A 23,073-nucleotide genomic window follows, 5' to 3' on the forward strand; every position below is an offset into this window, starting at 1 on the left:
ATCAAAGGAGAAGGAAAAATGTAGAAATTAATCTCATACTTAACACCAGTGCATTTCTACCATTTTCCATTTCCCTTCCACAGTTGGAAAGGTCCCACAAGGGTCATCAAGTCCAGCTCCTGTCCCTGCATATGAGAACCCCACAGTTCACACCACGTGTCTGAGGGTGTTGTCCAGTCTCTTCTTGAACACTGTCAGGTCTGGGGCTGTGACACCTCCCTGGGGAGCCTGTTCCAGTGCTCCACCACCCTCTGGGGGAAGAACCGTTTCCTAATGTCCAACCTAAACCTCCCCTGGCACATCTCCCTGCCCGAGGGGCTTGGGTTCTGTCATTGGTCACTAAAGAGAAGAGTTTGGTGCCTGTCACTCCTCCTTCCCTTGTGAGGAAGCTGTGTTCTGAATATGCTGAATGACCATCTGTTTGTAGGCCTATATAATGTATATTTATTCCAATCAGTTAACTGTAAAACTTAACTTGAAATTGAATGTATGGTATTAACAGTTATGCAATTTTAAATGTCTTCTGGGATAAGCAGAAAAACTATGGCTGTTAAAATACATCGCTCTCCCGTGTCTTGCCAAAAAAAAGCTTTGAGTTGCATACAGAACTAAATTATATGCTCCATCTTGTAAATCTGAGCCCCACTAAAATAACTGAGCACTTCTGCAGTGGTGCTCTGACGCTGTGATCCTCAGAAGGTACAGTTTCAGTTGTTGGCTTTCAAATAAGATTTAGTATTAAGGGCTTGGTCCCTTGCAGTTATCAAGGTTTCAGCAAAAAATTATTATCCCATAAGCCTGTAATTAAGCCTAATTAATTCGGGATAACAACGGGCCCAGCACGCAGTTTTGTGCTTTGATCAACTAACACCTAAAAGTCCTACAGTATTTTTTAAAGGAAAGGTGCTGGTTTGCACATCTAAGACTAAGAGGAAGTCTTGCTGGTGAGTATTCTCCTTCCTAGGTTAATTTGCAGGGACAACATCTTTCATGATAGCTACACTCATGTGCTCTCCCATCTGTGACCACATTACATCCCTTTGGCAGCTGCTGGCAATTAGCAACAATAAAAAGATTTGACTGGAGAAATATTTAGAAAGTTTTTAGCCTAGTAACAATCAGTTTCTGAAGGGAAGCAAGCAGTCAGTACCATGCCATAACTCAGTCTTCTCTGGACTATCAGTATTTGGAGACCTCATCTTCACTCACTGACCAAATAAGAGGTTAGCAATCTTAGAAAGGCTGACCAGTTACATTCAGTGTTATCAAGTCTAATGACATTCCCAGTGTGGAAGGAAATAGTCAGGGACTATATTTAGTATATTTATCGTAGAAGTTTTAGTTCTGGTAATTGTGAAATTTAAAAAAATAAATAAAAAGAAAACAAATATTTGTGACATTGTAAATCAAAAGAAATCAAAGCTAAGACCGTGGAAATAAAAACTCCTACAGATCCCCCCAAAAATCCACCAAATGGAAGGCGTTTCACATTCACTAATTTTACAGATTATGAGAATTCAACTCAGTGTTACATTTTTGGGGAATCAAATATTTAAACCAGAGATATATAATCTTACAGTGTTATTTAGACTATGTCTATGTTCTGTCCTCTCTTTCTAAATAGTACCTTGTTATTTTTTTTTGCACGGAAATATATTAGATCAGTGGCATATTTCCAAGAGTTTGCTTGGCCAGTCTTTGACTTTTGTGTCTAATTGGTATTAATAAATAATTCTTGACTCTGGAATAGTCATGAAAAACTGCTCACTAAAAAAGATGCAAAATATTATTACCCAAAATAATTCCACAATACAAATAATTACTAACACGTTTGTGATTCTGATGTCAGTATCCTCCTTCAGGGAGAAGGTAAGGTAAGGAAAGATGGCTTAAATACAGCCTCAACATATCTGTGATTAACACAAAGCTGCATGGATTGAATTGTTCAGTTTCTAATGACCTTCCTTCCTTCCTTCCTTCCTTCCTTCCTTCCTTCCTTCCTTCCTTCCTTCCCAGGGTCTGAGCTCACTTCCTACCATTTTTTAGGGAATACCATCTCCTAATTTTGTTTGCAGTATTATGTAGAAGGGATACAGAAAATATCAGGATACAGAGGGTCTTGGCAAGAGATGAAAGTTTTTATTTAGAACTCTCCACTTGACAGTCTTTAGATGCTCTGCTCCTGTCTGTTAACCAGCAAGGTTTCCATGGATTTTTAGTTCCATCTCTCAAAACCATAAAAACAAGTTTTACTCTAGTGAAATGAGAAGTGAGCAGTGGGGATGTTCAAATAAATTGTAAGTCTTGTTTTCTCCAGGTGGCCCAAACAATGATCTATTTCTTCTCTGCATCTTTGAGCCTGCAACAAATATACCACTTCCTGCCTATGAAGTTGTTTCCAATAGATTTAATGGGTTTCAAATAATATTTGATATTCACAAACTCACATAAACATCTTACTGTAATTTCCCAAACTGTTATTCTCCCAGAAGCCTTTGATGAGGTAGGTGTTGCTATTTTCTTTCATTATGGGAAATTATAAACTTTCATAAATTAGAATTAAAATAAGAGCTTGTGGTCATTCTTTGCAATGCATGATTTTAAATTGTGGGTGACAACAATATCAAATTGTTTACTGCTGAGGGTGGTAATTAAGCATGTGCACAAAAGCAATAATGTTTAAGCATGTTAACAGCTTTAGCAACAGCAGTTTCACAACCTGTGTTTTGATCTATTAAGATTAAAATTGTGTTCCAAGTTCTCATTTTAAATTTAATTATCTGATTATGCCTTGTTTATTATTAACATGAGTAAAACAAAGTACAAATTTCTCAAAGCTCAGTATCTAGGCGGTTTTGATTCAAACTATTCAATTTCTAATGCCATTACTTAACCCTAAAGCTTTGGTGAGGAAGTTCAGGGGAAGCATGAAAAAAACTAGAGTTGGATGCTGTGGACTGGAACCCCATGTCCTTTGCCAAGGCACATCCTTAAACAGATCCCAGAAAACACATCCAAAATCATCAGACATCAGTACTTATCCACAAAAACACAAAATGATACACCATATATCTATTCTTGACAACGAGTACTCATTCATTCTTATCATTGTGATCCCATTAATTGCCATTAATTTTTGTAACCAGGACATGTATTCTACAGTGTCAGTGGTCAGTCAGTTCTCCTCTATTGCACAGGCACATACTGGTTATTTCGGTAAAGAGACAAAATTTACTGATTGGCTGTGCAAGTAGGTAACAAGTAGATTCTGATAGCAGTGACTGAACTACAAAGAAGTACAGCTCTATAATGGCACAAACGGCACACAACGGAGTTCTTCCTTTGAAATGGCTGACCTGAACATGCAAACTTTTCCTCTCTGAAATACCAGAGGAGACAAGGGAACAGCCTCTCTTTCAACTGCAGACTCATTCTGTACACAGGTTATATCATGATACTGAGCGCTGCTGTACAAAGAATCAGCGTGACCCACTGAACACTGAAATCTATACTTAAGTGGATACATTGTCTTCAGTGGAAAATAGATACAGCACATCTTCCTAGATCTGGCCGTTCTTTCACACCACAGTTAGTCAGGAAGCAATGAGGAAGCTACATCCCTACATACTAATATAAGCTTTTGTACAACATAATCATACCTGACTATGACATCATAATTTGACTCTGTTTTGCCTGGGATACAATGAGCTGAGAAAGCATTGTCACACTCTCCCAAGGGACGCTAATGTTCACAAGGTTTCCAAACTTGTTAGGGAAAGTTGGTAACTCGTACACTTGAGTTCCAGTTATTGTTTTTAGCATTAGGAATAAAAATATTCTAGGACCATGGAGTTTCTGGTCATTTTCAGACTCAGCCAACAGGTTTCACTGGCCATTTAATAACGTGTCTTGCCCTCACCCCTAGAAGAATACAAAATCCTTAGACTCTCCAGTTATGCATTAAGAATGTCTGAGCAATTGTTGCTATGCTCTTCAGTTATGCCAGCTCCTTATAGGTGAGTTGAACATAAGTGACATATGCTTTAAATACATTATTTCCTTGAACGTTATCCATTTCTACTAATTGAAACTGAATAGTTAAATGTTATGCATCGTTGGATCACCTTTACATACATGGCATATTGCCTTATGGTGTTTAAAAATAAAAATATTTTAAAATACATTAATAAAAAGTGTGGGTTTCCTTGTTTAAGAGTAATGCAGTGGTCTGGCACTGCATTTGAACTGAAAAAGAAAAACAGCATTGTCAGCAGGAAAAGCAGAAAAAGATAGCCTGGTGTTTATATTGAATCAAATATTCATAGTGAGATTACAAATTAAATTGCTCATTTCAAGCTATTGCACTATTTCGGATAGGTGACTAGAAACTGAGACAGAGAGATTGATTTATATTCTTTCTCCAAGTTAAAATAAGGGTGAGAATCGAGAGCTAGCTCATGTCACTGAACTAATATAAACTGAATATAACATTTCCTTTGGAACTAAATAAAAAGATACTCCTCCTTTGCAAAGATTCTACTTTTATATCTATTAGGAATATCACTAAGTGAGCTAAAGAACAGTTATGGGCACACAGGACAAGGATAATATTTTAATTATTTATATGGTACTGCTAATTTACTAAAAAATGATCAAGATGATATTAATACTATCATTTCCTAAATAATGAAGTTCTATTTTAGACTATTGCAATTAAGCATTTGCTTAATTATAAAAATGGCCATTAAATGATCTGCTGCAGTGGTTCCAATATCATTGCCTCCTAGGTATTCAATTTGTGATGACCTCTCCTGTAAGAATTTAGATGTAAAAGTTAAGAAGATAAGAATAGCTGCATCATGTCACTCTAAAGATCCACCCAGCTTTGCATTTTTCTGCTCAGGACAATGGTGGGTGCCTAGGGTAGAGAATAAGGCAAGGACAATTCACTCCCTGTGAATATTTTCTGAACATTCAGAAATCTGTACATCAATCACTTTGTGATCCAAAACTGTCAGTATATTTAATAACCCTGGGTATGGTTTTCCTCCTTGAATTTACCAATCCCTTTGTGAATCATGTAAAATCCTAGTGTCTGTAGTGTCCTGTGGCAAGGAGCTCCCATGCCTACCTATTATTGTATGAGGAAATATTTTTGCACTTACCGCTGCTAGGGGTCACTGAAAATAAAAAGATACTTTCAGAAGAGTAGTGTTCATCTGCAGTAAAATTGTAGTTGGGGCAATTACAACCTACCTTCCTAAAATCCCTAGTAACTTCATTGTACTCATCTGGCTTTAAGTACTCCATACACTGTTGAACTTTGCATCCTACGGCATTATAAGTAAACTTGTTTGTATTTAAAAATAGCTTCAGAGTACTTTGGGATCAAAACTACAGCTTAAAAATACACAACTACAGGTTTTATATTGCTAACAATGTAGAAATCTCATGGGCTGCATTATGGTGAATACACTTCACATTTCTATCTTATAATTCATATTGAACTTGAGATTGTGGTATGTTTCATGGAGCTTTTGTCTGTAGAAAACGTAAAAATACTTATTAATCTACACTTGGCACAATGTACGATAAAGCTCATATGCTACCGTGGAAACACTTTCATGGTAGAAACAGTATTTTATTAGCATTTAAATTTTTTCCACATTAAAATAAGAACTGACAATTTACATTCTTCTAATCTGAAAGTCTGCTAATGAATTTTTTTTCATGCATTCACTGATCCCAAACAAAAGCAAAATAGCAGCATGGCACTGAGTGATTTCCACTTCCACTCAAAATTTGAATTCCAACAACTTTTGGTACATATTTGTATTTAAAACATATTATTGATCATCAGCAATTGAAGAAAGTGATTCCAAAAGTTCTTTGCACAGCAGGACTAACAGAGCCATCTCCAGAGTTCACCTCTGATGCCTGATGAACTGAAAATTGATTTGATGAGGAAAACATATGGCAAGACTTTATCTCTCCTGCTGAAAAAATCAGTCCTGAAGGTGACTCCTCACTTTTAGGGTGAGCCTGAGAACAGGATAAGCTCTGGCACAATGATATGAACCAAGCTTTTAAACCATATGAAGCTGATTCTTGTTTCTGCCCTGACTCTCCTTCCAGTTGTGTATTGGTATATTTTGTGGGGTTTTTTTTGAGGTCTGGGACCATTCAGCTACTGCTGGTTTACTCTTCTGTAAAAATGAACAATATTGAGGAAAAAGCCCTACTGTTAGAGTTAAAACCATCAGCATTTTAGAACTCTGCTATAGCTAAGCTTTTTCTGCATAGATGTATGGGTCATCTGTGTCTCTGAGGTGCCCTTCTGGATATGCGCATACACTCTGGGCAAAAGAGAGAGGAAAAAGAATTCAGAATATAGAAAAGAGAAAATTAAAAAAAAAGAAAAACAAAAAAAAATCTCAAAGAAGACAAAGGGCTAAAAAGGGCTAAAAAGTGAAAATTTGTGAAGACAGAAATATTGTAATATATGTGTTAGATTTTAAAAGAACATATCCTTCCTGTAAGGCCTAGTATTCTTCTGTGTCATCCTTGTAAACTGTCTTTCCTCCTGCCCTCTCTGTTTCAAACGTAAAGAGATGTCAGTATTTTGGAAGGTAAGTATTTTCACTGTGGTTCCTGATAACAGGGATGCAACTGAGCCTCAGGTAAGTGTGTCCATCATATAGAGTGGCAAATGCGAAAACCTGGCATAGTCAACTGTCAACAAATGTTGACTTTTTAATGACAGTTACATTGTTACCTAGATGTATAATATTAATATTTTAGGTACTTAAAAAATGGCAAAGCAGTAATTACTAGGAATTACTAATTCATCAGATGTTATAGCTGGCAGTAGTTCTTGTTGCTGCTGTGTCCATTTGATTTGAATCAAATAATCTTTGTGGCAAAAGATTTAAGTTGTTACTGGAACAGAGGAAGACTTAATATAAATATGAGTAAGTCAAAATGTATTTAACTGATTTTAAAAAGAGGGAAAATGCTGCATGTAAATCCCAAGTATTATTTGCAAGAACTAGTTTTGCTAGAGCGTATCTTTTCTATAAATTGTAGATCCAGCTGCAGGAAGCAGCGTAACCAAAAGGTTAAAAACCACAAAAATACCTCCACCAATGCATACCTATAAGTTATACTATTGGAAGGCCAACAATACAAATGCTAGATTTACACGTGGTAAACTTAATCTATGTAAGGGTGTTTGGAATCACTTCTATGTACTGCTATCCAAATCAGCTTAATTCTGAATCCTGGGGCTACATATACCCATCTTTCATAAACGCAGAGGTACAAGGAGTGCAACAGTGCTTATTTGCAGGCAGCAGAGAAACAACAAGGCTTTGTTTCCATTTGCCTTATAAAATTACTGAATAAAACAAAACCCAGAACACACAAGCACACAAAAGCACACACGCTTGACTGTCAAGTTATTTATATGCCCTTTCTGGCAAAATAATGGACTCCCTCCATTTTACAGAATCAAAGAAAACGTAACATGTCTCCAAACTGCTACTTCAGCTCAGTTTAACCTATGCCAAGTCAGGATCCTTGATGATCTGGAATAAACATCTTGGGTAAAAGGACTAGAATAGATCTAAGTATCGAACAGAATAACAGAATATGTTCAATTTTTATCTGGCTGCAGCCATGGAGATTGTGAAGTTCACTGTGGAAGGCTCCCAGAAATGTCAACAACAACAACTGCCAAGGTTTCAGTGATATCTGTAAGCCATGAAGCTGGTGAGTAGTTCAGCCAGCTCTCTGAACTCCTACTGACTGGAGCCCTCTGCCTCTTAAAACTTTCACAGGTGCCTTAACACTCCAGGGAAAAGCAGAAGTCTAAATACCTGTGAGTACAGGAATACAGACTTAGGTAGGTTAAACATTATAACTGTCTCTCCTGCTCCCTGTTGTTGTTTATCCTGAGCTAGCAATGCAACCACCATAGCAGCTCACTCACCCCTCTCCCTACCCCCAAAATAGGGGAGATAATTAAAAGGGAAGGGAGAAACTTGGACTGAGATAAACACAGTTTAATAAAATAACAAAATACTAATACATTACTAGTAAATATATATATAAAATATAAATAGGATATAAAATAAAAGGTACTCAATGCAATTTCTCATGAACTCTGTCCACACCAAGCAACCAGTCCCAGGATGCATCACTTGGTTGTGAACAGCTGATCTCAAAGAGAGAAAAAAGGAAAAAAAAAGGCAGAAAGGCTCAGAGGCCTCTGCAAAATGCCAAAAGGCCAAATTAAACATCGTGAACAGAACACCCCCAGCTCTGACAAAAAGAGCAAAGAAAGCCAAGAAGCAAGAGACTGGAAGATCCTGACTCCCCTTAAATATGAAGCATAACGCTAAATGGGATGGAATACTTTTATTGATCAGTCTGGATGTCAGTCAAGCTCTTTTCCCCCTTCCTCGCTGTCTCACACCTGTGGGCAGAGCTCAGAGTGCTCTTGGCTCTCAGACCAGAGCAATTAAAAACATTGACTCTGTGCTGGGGTGTTATCTCTTGTTCTCAAACTAAGTCCAAATAATGACCATGCTAGCCACGAAAAAGAAAGGTTTCTAACTGCATGAAGAAAATTAACTCATTTTCAGTCAAACCAGCACACTACCTGACCTGATCCATGAAAATCAAGAGTATGTAAGCTGTATTTCCTATGCAAGCAACACCCACGTTCTGATACATAGTTTTATGTAACAGAAATGCTTAGTAATTTGCACCACCAGTGGTTAGGATAGTAAGAATTACTGTCATACTGAATAGCATCCTATGTCAGAAATAATTCTACTGCAGTAAATTGCTTGTGAACTAAGGCACAGCACGCTGGATTTGATTACCAGAAGGATTCCCCTGGCACACGGAGTGTTAGTGAGTTTGCATTAACTCCCTGCTCCTCTGCATGTCTGTGCTCAGGTTGGGAAGTCCTGGGGTCATTTTGAGGGGGGAATCTAAACAGCAAGTAGGCAGGGGTGCAAGATGTCCTGACTCTGGTATTGTTTACCATGAACTTATATAGCAAAATAAAATGTTTCTTGTAAACGGGTGGCGCAACTTCTTTTACAAAGCAACCATGACTCTCTCTTATGTCTGGACCTGCTACAGAAACAGAGAAGAAAAACCTAGTGCCTCCTTTAGGATACGCTATACAATTATGTCTGAAGATTCAGCACTAGTATGACAATACATTTGCACTGGGAAACCTTCATGCTTCACACTAGAGGCAGTCCTGTGACTCTGGGTGTAGAGAGCTAAACCTTCCTCATTTTCAACCACTTGAACTCTCTCTAAAGCATCCTCATCAATTCCATTATGCCTTTAAGTGTTTGGAATTTTAAAACTGTAGTTTCAACCTTCAATTTGGTGATAAGTATTAGCAAACTTGAGCTTGATGGTGTTTTTAATCTAGTAATGGCTATTTGCATTCCCCTAGGACCTCTCCTTTACTTATGTTTTCAAAGCTCACTTTTCTTTTGGCTGCCTTCATGTCACAAACAGTGCTTCCTCTGTTCATTTACAGACCGTTGTGCAAAAAGCAGCCTCTGGAAATAGCTGGTGTGCAGCATATCATAGTCTACAAATCTCAAAAAGACATTATTAAACCTTTTAAAAACTGCAGGCAGCCTTTCTATTTGCATCTGCTCCTTGCAGAAACAATCTGATGCTCGTCAGACTAAGTAGTCCACAGTACTTGCTGATGTTAATGGGCAAATATTTACTATCACCTATTCGATTACCCTCACTGGGCACCAGTATGTGATAATAGGAGTAGTACACTGGTGCAAACTGGAACACGAGTGGTTCCACCTAAATATGAGAAGAAACTTCTCAGTGAGGGTAACAGAACACTGGAACAGGCTGCCCAGGGAGGTTGTGGGGTCTCCTTCTCTGGAGACATTCAAAACCTGCCTGGACACCTTCCTGTGTAACCTCATCTGGGTGTTCCTGCTCCGGCAGGAGGATTGGACTGGATGATCTTTCGAGGTCCCTTCCAATCCCTGACATTCTGTGATTCTGTGATTCTGTGACTCTGCCCACAGAAATATCAATTGGTAGGAGACACAGAAGGTGATGGGTAAGAAAACGGAGTGCATAAAGAAAGTGTCACACAAAGCCACACAAATTTATAGGGACAAACAGGTCCATGCTCGTGTTTAGAGAATGCAGGGCGGACTCAGAAGGCTTTGGCCCCCTTACTGTGAGAGGGCTGGGTGCAGAGCAGACCCTCACGAGAGCAGGGTGCTGCCCAAAGGCTGGAGAGCTGCAGAAGACACCATTGCAGGGGCTCTGCTTGCTGATCCCACTGCGGGCTGTCTCACCCCCAAGGACAATCTGTGCCTAAAAGCTTAAGTGTAGCTCTTATTGTTCAATTTATTTTAGTGTACATGATAATTTAATTTCCTATCAAATATAACAGCGAGGATGCACATTTTTCCAAGTTACTTCTACCCACAATGTGTATTTATTCATTACTCACTCAGCTATCTGTCTTTAATTAGTTCCTCAGCTGAGTACTTCAAGCTGTGCTGTGCACATCTGGAATGTTTCTTGTTTTACTAATGAAATTAAATTCAGGAAGCTCCTTGATCATAGCTCATTCACTAGGAACTACTGACTCTTCATGTGTAAATAAAAGGGAAGATACGTGGAGGGCCTCAGGATTGCTTTCTGTGATAAGTGGTGATGTTTACTTGCCTAAGTCTCTTCAAGAAAGTGAGTAAAATTAAGAGAGAAGGGACAAGGTGGAGAGAAAGATCTACACCATAAGCCACCATTTCTATAAAGATCTAAAGGGAAAGTTCTCGTTTAATTCTTACCATGCATATTTTATACAGTTAGCAGGGTTCAGAATCCCTGAAGCCCAGAAAAAAAAATATTGCAGGTGGACTCTGGAAACATCTGAATGTTACTTGAGAATAGTTTTGCTTTTTAAATATTGAGATCACAGAGGAAAAAAAAAAATGTGTAGCAAATAGTGGAATGATTTCCTTGTTTTCATGTATGGTATTGCATAGAATAAAGATTATATGAATTGAGGCTGATGGCCTTACATGTTACATTTTCTTTCAACATCAAAGGTATTACAGAAAGGACACTTTCTTGTCGTGATACATCACTATGCATACATGCAATTTCCTATTGTTTTTGCTTTGGGGTTTTGCTAATTTATTTTTGGATGTGAGTGGACATGACTAGCCTGAGCCCTGGATCCCTAGTAGTAGCTCTGTTGCTAATTACAAAGGAATAGAAGTGCTTGAGATGGTCTTCAGGTCAATTCTAACCTTGCCCATGTAGAATCACAGAAGCACACAGAATCACAGAACAGTTGGGGATGGAAGTGACCTCTGGAGATCACCTATTCCATCTCCCCTGCTAAAGCAGGTTCACCTAGAGCAGATTGCACAGGAATGTGTCCAGATGGGTTTTAAATGTCTCCAGAGAAGAAGACTCCACAAGGTCTCTGGGCAGCCTGTTCCAGTGCTCTGATACCCTCAAAGTAAAGCAAAAAAGTGCAAGGATTATCTTTTAGCATCTGAGTAATCTGAATGGAATGAAGGATTATGGTCAGATTTCTATACAAGAATGGATCTGGTACTTAGCAAAGTCTATCAGTGAAAGGAATACATTTTACAAAAAATGAATTAGAAGAGTTTGCCTAGGTTAGTTGAGATAAAACTTTGAGAGGAGACAAGACTTCATTTAGTTACGTATTTTCTAACAAAACCTTGCTGTTGTTACAAAACACTGATGGTTTTGAAAGTTTTGAAAGAAACTGAAAGTTCATTGAAACTATTCATCAAATGTAACTACATGGAGCTGGTTGTTCTGAAAGTTTTACTCTGATTTGGACATTTTAAAACCTATTTATTTATGAAATATAATTAAACAGTGACGAAGACTCTTTTGTAAAATCTTGAAAGTCAAAGTCACAATGATATCTTTCCATAAATGGGAACTGGGCTTGATAATCGATGTATTCTGTTTTGGATGACTTATGTTTTTCAATGTTGGCATGGAAAGTGTCTTTGAGAATTTCTCTCCTTTTGGGATGGGAAATTAAAGTACTTACTGGGAAAATCCCTTCTCTAGCATGTTTTTGGAAGCATTTTAACTTTCCTGGAAATTATCCTGCCAACTATGGATCGAGTTTACTTCTGCTTGCACCTGAAATACAAAGATACAACAACAGTGCATAACAATAAATTGGTTTAAATTTAATTTACCATAGCAAATCTAAAATGATAGTCATGTGAATGGGACACAGATACATGAACTGTGCCTGTGGCTAATAATTGATTTACACTGATTTACTTCCTCAGTTTTCAAAAGCAGAACTATTTGCAAGGATAAGGTGAAAGTTTTACATCCCTGGGAGTTTCTGAAACAAAGGGCAAATAATAAACTATAGATACAGTCTGCATGTTGGAAATCTGATCAGCAAATGAAAAGGCTGAAAAGAAGATTTTGAAACCATAAGTCACTATCGCCTCTTTCCATAACCGCTTCCTTAAAAGCTGTTCTCATGAAAAAAATATTGCTCCTCTGAATTAGACAAAATCAGATGTGCAGATGATTACTCACAAATGAGAATTGAAATACAGGCATATAAAAATGTTAGAATTTGCTGCTTAATATTGTAAAGCTGAAAGCTTCCTGATTCTGCAAGCTTAGCTAAGACTTTCGAAGTACAGATTACTGTAAGCTCCTAACAGTAAATGGACAGAACTGCCTTGAATTGCTTTAAAGAGAAAAAAAATACAATTTTGTGAAGTAAAGGATTTTCCACTCATCTCCTTTAATTCTATCTGAGCTGATTCAAAGTTCAGACCTTGACTAAACTTATCAGCATTTTCAAATTCCTTCTTTTTCTTTGCCTTAAGGAACCAAGTACAAACCTCACAAAAAGTCAGGTTTTAGCACAGAAAAAAAAGAATGAGGGGGAATTGCAACATTTCCTCTGAAATCTGCTCTCTAAATATTGAATTTATGGCACTTGACAGGTTGCAGCTTGAATTTGGAACCCAGTATATTCAAACACAAAAATTTAATAGCGGAAGTGCTCCATGGCATCATCAATGGAAAAGGGAGTAGGCAGGCAATTCTTCATATTTGCCTCACAGTTGTCTAGCCCTTTCCCTTCCACATTTGCAAGTTTTTCCATAGAAGACAAAGGTCAGGAAAAAGAAGTTTAAATAAAGATCAGAGGAAAGAAATTGGAGGTTAATTCTTCATATTGTATCTATTCTACTTCTTTCAAGCTTCTACATATTCCCTATCCCCTGTTCATTTGCCCAAAATGTACAAATTTGCAACCTTGTATTAAGAGGTACTAAAGCTGTTCCTTTGGGGAACCACATTATAGATCTATGTAAGAACCTAGAATGACCTGCTTCTTCTAGAGAAGGATCAGGATACATTACTTAGAAAATGCTGGTAAGCACTAAGTGGGATGTGATATACACACCAAATACCATGTATATTTACATGTAACAGGACTTGATGATGGGAGTGTTTTGAACACAAGCTGTCAGAATTCAGCCCTACAATTAAAGGATGGGGAGAGGAATCTGTGGGATGAGAAATCATCATGAAGTGCAGCTGTGGTTGTGGAATAAGTACCTGACCTTCCTTTTTTTATTCAACTGTTGGATAGAAGTTCAGCAATTTTAAAACCTTGAATTAAGATGTAATTAGAGTTAACTTGGTTCCATAGTACAGAGATCAATGGTGCAAGCTTAATGAGCATCAAGGGTCTCCAGCTTCTTCTTTATTAGTTTCCCCATCTTGGTGGCCGGGCATTTCGTTGTGTTGTGTGCCAGGTGTTGGGTGCTGTGAGGTTATATGAGCTCCTTTATAACTGGATTTCCTCCATCCTGCTGCCGCTTTATGTCTATATGAGAGTGAATTTGCATAACTTACACATAGCAATGAAAGACACTGACCTTACTCTATGACACCTTCAATCATTTTTTGCCTTTTTCTGTTCTTTCTGCTCTTCAAATGTCAGTCAGTGCTGCAGGAATACACAGGCCAAAAGTCTTAAAGTGAGAAAGAGTTCCACCTAAAAAGTGAATATAGATAACTTCCTCCATTTTATACCTCATTTCTGAGATTATTCAGGTTTATAGGGTGAAATTTAAAGGTGACTGTAAATTTGTGCATGTAACTGACAGGATTCCAGCATCTTCTCATTCCCCCGTTTAGTCCCACATTCTCCTAGTTCCTTATTGCTTTACTGACATCTCCTTCTCATCACTTCTCTATACACTGTGGGAATTGTTTTGTCTTTTCATTCCTAGATTTTGCACCCTGCACAATTGCTTTTCTTACTTGGGTAAGATACTAATATGCATTAGAATCACATAAAGGGTAAAATGTTTGAAATTATCATTAAAGCATAACTTTAACAGGATTTGAATTTAATATGAACAGTTACTGCATGTCATCTATCAGACTAATGACTCTTTGCTTAAATTCCCTAGGAATTCAGAGACAATATGTGAAACGCTTCAAGTATTTCTTTTTTGCATTAAAGAAGATAAAATTAACCTGTAATATAATCATAATGATGAGGGGAATTTGAATAAAACCAGCTTTTAGTTGCATTTGAATTCTATAACCCTCAAACATAAAGCTCATAACTCCCCTATGGAGTTTCACCATTTTTTAATTTTATGATCAGGTGGAGAACGGATCACGGGCATTGACTGCCATATGTTTTCATTACTTCAGCAAATACATAAAGAGAGTAAAATTTATTAGTGCTTTGAAATTCAAATGAACTGCCTTATGTAGCTTATACCAACATACACATTTAGGTAGAAACAAATGCGCATGAGAATTAAACCATAGTTGGCAGGTCCATTCCTATCTTAAACCATGTGAAATGTCTCTGCTACCTTCTGGTTTACCTTTCATGATAAATCTGGGAAGTGTGGAGATGTAAATTGTGGAACTGTGTTATTCCTCGTACCTCAATTCAATGCATGTGTAAGAGAGACGTGACTTTCATTTGAAAAGACAGTAAAGAGTGCAAAGAAAAAGTAACTGGGAAGAAAGGACTTTATGTATTTCCTCTCGAAAGAGATACTCCAAACATACTGCTCTCTTGTACTTAAGGAAAACTCTCTGACAATGTAAATTGTATTAATAATGAAAATATACACTAAATGCCAGTGTAATCTGTAATACTTTCATGCACCACCAGGTATGGGCAAAATGGCATAAGTGCGTAAGTCTCACTCTTTTGAACCAAATACAGACTCTACCAGATATTGGAAAAGCTTGGAAAGGATTAAAAAGAAGGGGTTGAACTACCTCAAGAGTCAATGCTTGGTCTTAAAAGGAACTGTCTTCTGTAGGTTCTAAAAAGATCAGTCCCATATAAAGGTTTCCTTTTTCTTACCTTGGATTACCGGCTTGCATGTGGCACCACCTGTATGGGACACCAGTTTTCCCAGTACACCAAAATTATAATTTTAACTCTGCTTTTCCTCTATTCTCTTGCACTATTTGTAGGCATCCTGCTGCTTCAGTCCTTCTAGGATGATGGTTATATTTCACGTGATCTGTACTTTGTGCTCATAAGATGAGTAATGCTCATAGGTAGGGTTTGCTTTCAGAAAGCAAACAGAACAAAACCTGACAGAGAGTGGGATACATTAGAGAATATTCATATGACCTATGAGTCTATTTGATTTATGTTTAAACTGGGTCACTTTACAAGTATTTATTCCATGAATACACTAGTATGCAAGGTCTGAAATGAAAGAGAATTTTATGGCCATGTTACAAACCCCAGGAAAAGGTGTTTTACAGTAGAAACATTGAAAGCTTATAATGAGTGCATGAGCACAGAAATCATTAATCTTACCAATTCCTTGTTGGGTTTTTGAGATTATATAAAAGGAACACTTCATTCAGGGTGAAATGTATTAATAGAAAGAACTCTCAGTGAACCTTACAGTGCTCTAGAGACTACTTCCTCCCAGTGTTCTAAGCCAAAATGTCACCTGTTGTACAAACAAAAAGGAGTAGGAGAAATGCATCTAGAATGATTACTTCAGACTAAGTATTATCACAAAGAAAGAAGATATTTTTTGAAACTTATATAATTGCAGCCATACATGTTTAAATGATGTTTACATTGCCTATCACTCCCCACCTCACAAACCTCAAGACAATTGAAACTCATTTGCAATTCCAGAGACATTAGGCCTTCTAATTTCAGTACGTACAGTTTATCTTGTTGAAAGCTTACATAACAGTAAGCTATAAATTAAACTCAAAGGTTTTTGATTTACGACATCAGAGAATCACTTTTGAGTGTAATCATAGTGCTTCTGAGAATTGGTTGCAAATAAAAAAACGATGACAAAACTACCACCCAAAAAGCCAGCACTTTGCTGCTTACAAAGGATATGAAAGCATCGTGTAAAAGAATCCACAGGAGGACATAGTCTATTCTGTGTCTACCTTTAAATCTCTTTGCATATTTCAGCATGAGAGGGAAATGCCCTAAATTCATGTGAACAATGGAGGTTTTCCAGCTCCTATTTTCAGGACAGGCATACTTTTATTCACATGGCCAGAAATGACCTATAGTTGTATGAGACAACCAGCCACAGTCTGAGATTTCCTGGGAGGTGGGAAGAGGAAGAGTTCTCTTAGAAACATAAAGGCACTGCAGGAGGGCATTCCAGCATCGCTCAGTAGAGAAAACATTTCTGCACAAATACTAACATAAATGCACAGAATCACAGAATCACAGAAAGTCAGGGATTGGAAGGGACCTTGAAAGATCATCTATTCCAATCCCCCTGCCGGAGCAGGAACACTTAAATGAGGTTACACAGGAAGGCATCCAGGCAGGTTTTGAATGTCTCCAGAGTAGGAGACTCCACAACCCCCCTGGGCAGCCTGTTCCAGTGTTTTGTCACCCTCACTGAGAAGAAGTTTCTTCTCAAATTTAAGTGGAACCTCTTGTGTTCCAGTTTGTACCCATTACCCCTTGTCCTATCATTGTTTGCCGCTGAGAAGAGCCTGGCTCCATCCTCCTGACACTCACCCTTTATATATCTGTAAACATTAGTGAGGTCACCCCTCAGTCTCCTCTTCTCCAGGCTAAAGAGCCCCAGCTCCCTCAGCCTTTCCTCATAAGGGAGATGCTCCAGTCCCTTCAGCACCTTTGTGGCTCTGCACTGGACTCTCTCCAGCAGTTCCCTGTCCTTCTTTAACTGAAGGGCCCAGAACTGGACACAATATTCCAGATGTGGTCTCACCAGGGCAGAGTAGAGGGGAAGGAGAACCTCTCTCAACCTACTAACCACCCCCCTTCTAATACACCACAGGATGCCATTGGCCTTCTTGGCCACAAGGGCACAGTGCTGGCTCATGGTCATCCTGCTGTCCTCCAGGACCCCCAGGTCCCTCTCCCCTGCACCATCACAAAATCCACTGAAAAATCAAGTCTGAAACAGTACTTTTTGGTTTTCAGGCTGCCTTTATTGAAAGGAAACTTCTTTTTCCTGTTTTGCTTGCAGTATCCAAAAGACTGGGATAAGCAGCGAGCATAATGTCCTGATGTTCTTCGGATGAATCTCTATTGAACTTGAATTGCTCAAGGTACAGTTCAGCACAACAGATAAAGACATGCTGGGGTATTAGCTGTGGAAATTTGGGAGACAAATTTTTATGTTTACTCAAGGTAGCTACAGTTACTGGGGGAAAAAAATAAGTTAAACTCTTAGATGAATCAAGTTTTGACCTGTATTTACCTCACTGAACTTATCACAATTGGTTGGAAAGTAATAAGAAATGTAATTACAGTTGAATGATTGCTTCAGAAGGTTCAAAACCAGATTTTTTCATGTTTCACATCTGATTACATATTTAAGAGGCCCGCCTCAAGCACTCAGGCTTGATTTTTTTATTGTGTGTGGGGGGTATCATTGATGTAAATTTTGATTTGATACAGTATTTTCAATTCCAGTAACCTGTAACACAAGTCATTATATTTCTGGAATGTTGTCTAAGATACAGTAGGAGTAAAACTCTTCTACTGAGATTCCAGTTGGATCTTTTACCAATTCTTTTTTCTTTTTTTTTTTTTTTTTTTCTGGGATACTCTCCAGCTTGCCTTAATCATGTATGTAATTGTAACATTACTGCTGCTCTGACTGAGTCAACACACTGTGCATCCTACTAAAGAACTGACTTTGTTCATAGGTTTAATGTGTAACTGAAAACTGCACCTTAAGAGAGTGCTGTTTTTTCTTAAACTCAGGTGGTACCATTGAAAAACAAGTTCAAGATGTTGAAAGTGGCCTCAATTTGGAGGCCACAATGAAAATGGGACTAAGTATGCATATGAAACAGTAAATTTCTTTTTAATGACAACTAACAGTTACAAGTCACCAGCCTGCACATGTGATTCATAAGAAGTACTTAACGAATAAAGGAATAAAAACCCCACACACTACCAAGGACACCCTGGCAATTGCTGTCTGTTTTAGATACCTATAGAGAAGTTTTAACACAAACCCCGTCACAAAAAATGCCCATGTCCACACCACTCTCTGATTAAATAAACTGACTCTACCGGAACATTCTAAAAGGAAGTACAAGAGTAAAGCCAAAAGAGGTATTTAGAAGTGAAAGAAACAAAGCATCAAGTCATGACGGGAGTAATGATGAGCTATGGCCATAAACACTGAATCAAATAACTCAAGGTATATTTCCCCTGAGAATACATACACATGGTCACACACCCACATGCACAAACAAAATCAGTGCGCTGATTTAAGAACCAAGTTTTGAGTTGTGGAAGTAAAGCACAAAAAATTATTCATGGCTTGGAAACTAAAGTCTTACTGGAAGGCTAAAAACTGTACACTGGAGAAAACTGAAATAATATAAATCTGAGCTATGTAAAAAGCCCCTCCCCCTTAAATTATGTCTTTGCTATAGCAGAAATGGAACAAAAAGAAAATGGACTCAAGGAGAAAGGCAAATCTAGAGCAGAATAGTCAGTCTGTTCTCCTCTGGGCTTATAAAGAGCAGACTCAAATCAAAATCCTTGGAAGTCCTTGGGAAAAGGATACCTGTAGCAGGTTACAAATATAGGAGCTTTGAAAACATCAGTATTTCCCTAAGGGAAATGACAAGAAAGTCTTGAAAAAGTGTCAGAAGTCACAAAAGAAATTTTGATTTAACATTATTATTTATGAAATCTGTATAGCAATAGCCCCAACATAGTAAGCTAAGCTCTTCAGTATCGTATCAGAAGAAATTACCAGATCCGTTTTTGCAGCCTTGATCTACCACCTCAGGCTGAGCCTAGACAGAAAAAAACAAACATATAAACACACAAAACAAGAACAAATGTCTTCTTTGCCTCAGTCTTTAATAGTAAGACCAGTTGTGCACAGATATACAGCTCCCTGTGCCAGAAGACAGGGAGAGAGAGCAGAATGAAGCCCCAATAATCCAATGGATTAGTGACCTACTATACCACTTGGAAACACACAAGTCTATGAGGCCAGATGGGATCCATGCAGAGTACTGAGGGAGGTGTCAGAGGTGCTCACCAAGTCACTTTCAATTATCTATCAGCAGTCCTGGCTAACCAAGGAGGTCCCTCCTGACTGGAAGTTGGCAAATGTGACACTTATCTACAAGAAGGGCTGGAAGGATGATTTGGGGAATTACAGGCCTATCAGTTTGAGTTTGGTGCTGGGGAAGGTCATGGAAAAGATCATTCTGAGTGCCACCACATGGCACATAGAGGACAACCAAGCAATCAGGCCCAGTCAGCACATGGGTTTATGAAAGGCAGGTCCTGCTTGACCAACCTGACCTCCTTCTGTGACAAGGTGACTCACTTAGTGGATGAGGGAAAGGCTGTGGATGTTATGTACCTAGACTTCAGTAAAGCCTTTGACACAGTTTGCCAAAGCATGCTCCTGGAGAAACTGGCAGCTCGTGGCTTGGATGGCCATACCCTTCTCTGGGTAAAGAACTGGCTGGATGGCCAGACCCAGAAAGTTGTGGTGAATGGAGCCAAACACAGCTGGTAGATGGTCACAAGTGGTGCTCCCCAGGTTTCAGAGAGTGTTAGGGCTAGTTCTGTTTAATCTCTTTATCAGTGATCTGGATGAGGGGATCGAGTGCACCCTCAGTAAGTTTGCAGACAACACCAAGTTGGGTGAGAGTGTTGGTTTGCTTCAGGGTAGGCTCTGCAAAGGGATCTCGACTGGCTGGATTGATGGGCTCAGGCCAAGTGCTGGGTCCTGCACTTGGGTCACAACAACCCCAGGCAGCGCTATAGGCTCGGGGAAAAGTGGCTGGAAAGCTGTCTGGCAGAAAAAGACCTGGGGGTGTTGGGCAACAGCCAGCTGAACATGAGCACGTAGTGTGCCCAGGTGGCCAAAAAGGCCAACAACATCCTGGCTTGTATCAAGAATAGTGTGGCCAGTAGGACTAGGGAAGTGATCATCCCACTGTACTTGGCACTGGTGAGGCTGCACCTCAAATACTGTGTTCAGTTTTGGGACCCTCACTACAAGAAAGACATTAAGGTGCTGGAGAGAGTTCAGAGAAGAGTAATGAAGCTGGTGAAGGGTCTAGAGAACAAGTCTGATGAGGAGCAGCTGAGGGAACTGAGATTGTTTAGCCTGAAGAAAAGGAAGCTGAGGGGAGACCTTACCACTCTCTACAACTACCTGAAAGGAGGTTGTAGCATGGAGGGTGTTGGTCTTTTCTCACAAGTAGCAAGTGATAGAACAAGAGGAAATGACCTCAAGTTGCACAAGGGGAGGTTTAGATTGGATATCAGGAAAAAATTCCTAATGGAAAGGGTTGTCAGGCATTGAAACAGACTGCTCAGGGAAGTGATTAAGTCATCATCCCTGAGGGTGCTTAAAAGATGTATAGATGAACCTCTTAGGGACATGTTTTAGTGCCAGAGTTAGATTAATGGTTGGAGTCAATGATCTTGAGGGTTTCTTCCAAACAAAATAATTTTATGATTCTGTGACTATTTCAGGGCAATATTAGAGAAGGTGTTACACTACTGGCAGTCTCTACAACCACTGTGAGAAATACTTCAAAATAGGTAGGTTTTTATGTTACTGGTTAGGGCCTCTTACTTTTCCACATTTCTTCCACCCAGACCAAAAATCTGTACTTCTTTGCCAGTCTTCATACCTCTAACTGAATTTCATTTACCAAATTCAGAAATTATACAATGATAACTACATACAAAACACATACAACTGAACTTCTTTTGCTATGACAAGAGAGTCAACATCTTTAGTATTAATAATGTTGGTTTTGATGCATGTAATGTAAAAAAAAAAAAATGATTGCTTTTTAAAATCCCTTTCCAAAAATTCAGCACCCATGATTTTTTTTTTCCCTTTGGAGCAAAACCAGATTTTGAAATTTTGGGATTTTCCCCAGGAGAGAAACCTTGTTTTCCACAAGGTCTAAACCATGGTGAGACAGTACTGTATATATGGTCAAGAAAGAATATGAAGGAAAATGCGTAATAAATTAACTTGGAATTTAAAATGGGAGCTTCTACTAATCACAAAGGACTGAGGTTATACTCTCTCCTTTGAGAAAACTTATAGCAGCTTTTTGACAATAATATAGGTTAATGGAAGTAAATTCAAATTTACTCCCAGGTAAAGTTTTTTTAAAACTAAAAGTCATATCTGTAAAGTTCAAACAGAAAATCCAGTTAATCTAGGAATATACCCATTTGGTTTCCCAAATAGCTGTGTCTCTCAGTCGCACTTCAATGAAGGTTACTGTCTGCTCAAATGAGGTTTCATCTATACCAATATTTAGAAATGGCTCACTCTTTAGAGACTGATATTTCTAGCAGAACTCAGGTTCAGGATATGAGGAATACAGGTGTAAGAAAGATGTTATTCATTATTTCTTAGTCATCAGTTGTAAGAGCCTATTAAGAAAACATTTGTCAAACGTATTTGAGAAAGAAACACAAATTGACCTGTGATACTTGAACACCATAAATAATAAGCACCAAATAGGTGCTGTGAAAGTTTGCAAACATCCTATGATATTTGTCATCATTAGTCATCAGATTCATTAACAAAAGCTGGAGGGATCATTTGCGCAACCGAAGAAGTCCATGAACAGACAAAGAGGCTAAGCATGTTCAGTTGTTTCACTGAGCAATGGGGTAGGGTTTTGAGGCACAGGACTAGGACCAAGAAAACTCTCTTTTGTACTTGTCCAACCAGGTGACTATGAGTATATAATTTTCTCTTAGTTGGGATTAATTAATTTAGCTTAAGGCAGGGATAATTATACTGACTTTCTTTGTAAGTACTTAGAAACATGCATATAGAAAGCATGTATCTGTGAAGGAGTAGAGAGGAAGGACAAACTACTCGTCCCTGTCATGCCATGTTAGACACTGGTTAGAACCAGGTTTTTCAACTTGCATGTCATATGCCCACCCATTCAATATTTCATCACTGTGGTCTCACAGGCTGATGTATACTATTCTTTATCAGCACCAGAGGACAGATTTTGTATTCCTTATAGACAATTAAAATATTAGCTATTATAGCTATATTAGCTAATATTATATATAATATAGCTATAATATAATATATAGGTATATAATATAATATAGCTATAGCTAATATTGGCTGTTGTAAACTAAATCAGGCAACCTTTCCTTACCGCACCTCTTGTAACAGAATGGCCTTCAAATACCTAGGACAAGTACAATATATGTGCCAACTACACAATTTAAGTCTGCCTGCAGTGGTGAATTTCAACTCATGAAATATAAAATAGATTGAAGGAAGAATATAATCCTCCTAATTGCATCCCAACTTTTTTGTATGTGTGAAGTGAAAATTTTTCCATTATACTGATTTATTCTATCACCTGCTGATCAAACTGGACGTACACCTCCTGTCAGCACTCAGTCTGAAAATCACAGACTGCTACAAAAAAAATCCCCATGTTTTCCATGGACAT

General features: G+C 38.3%; 1 protein-coding gene across 1 annotated transcript in view; it reads right to left on the reverse strand.

Moving 5' to 3' along the window:
- The window catches only part of CNTNAP2 (contactin associated protein 2), a gene marked incomplete at its 3' end in the record, with an annotated part of 1,137,334 nt that overhangs the window by 153,077 nt on the left and 961,184 nt on the right, over positions 1 to 23,073 (reverse strand). The window lies entirely within an intron of this gene.

This window comes from Nesoenas mayeri, assembly GCF_963082525.1.
Source record: "Nesoenas mayeri genome assembly, chromosome: 2".
NCBI classification, from domain to species: domain Eukaryota; kingdom Metazoa; phylum Chordata; class Aves; order Columbiformes; family Columbidae; genus Nesoenas; species Nesoenas mayeri.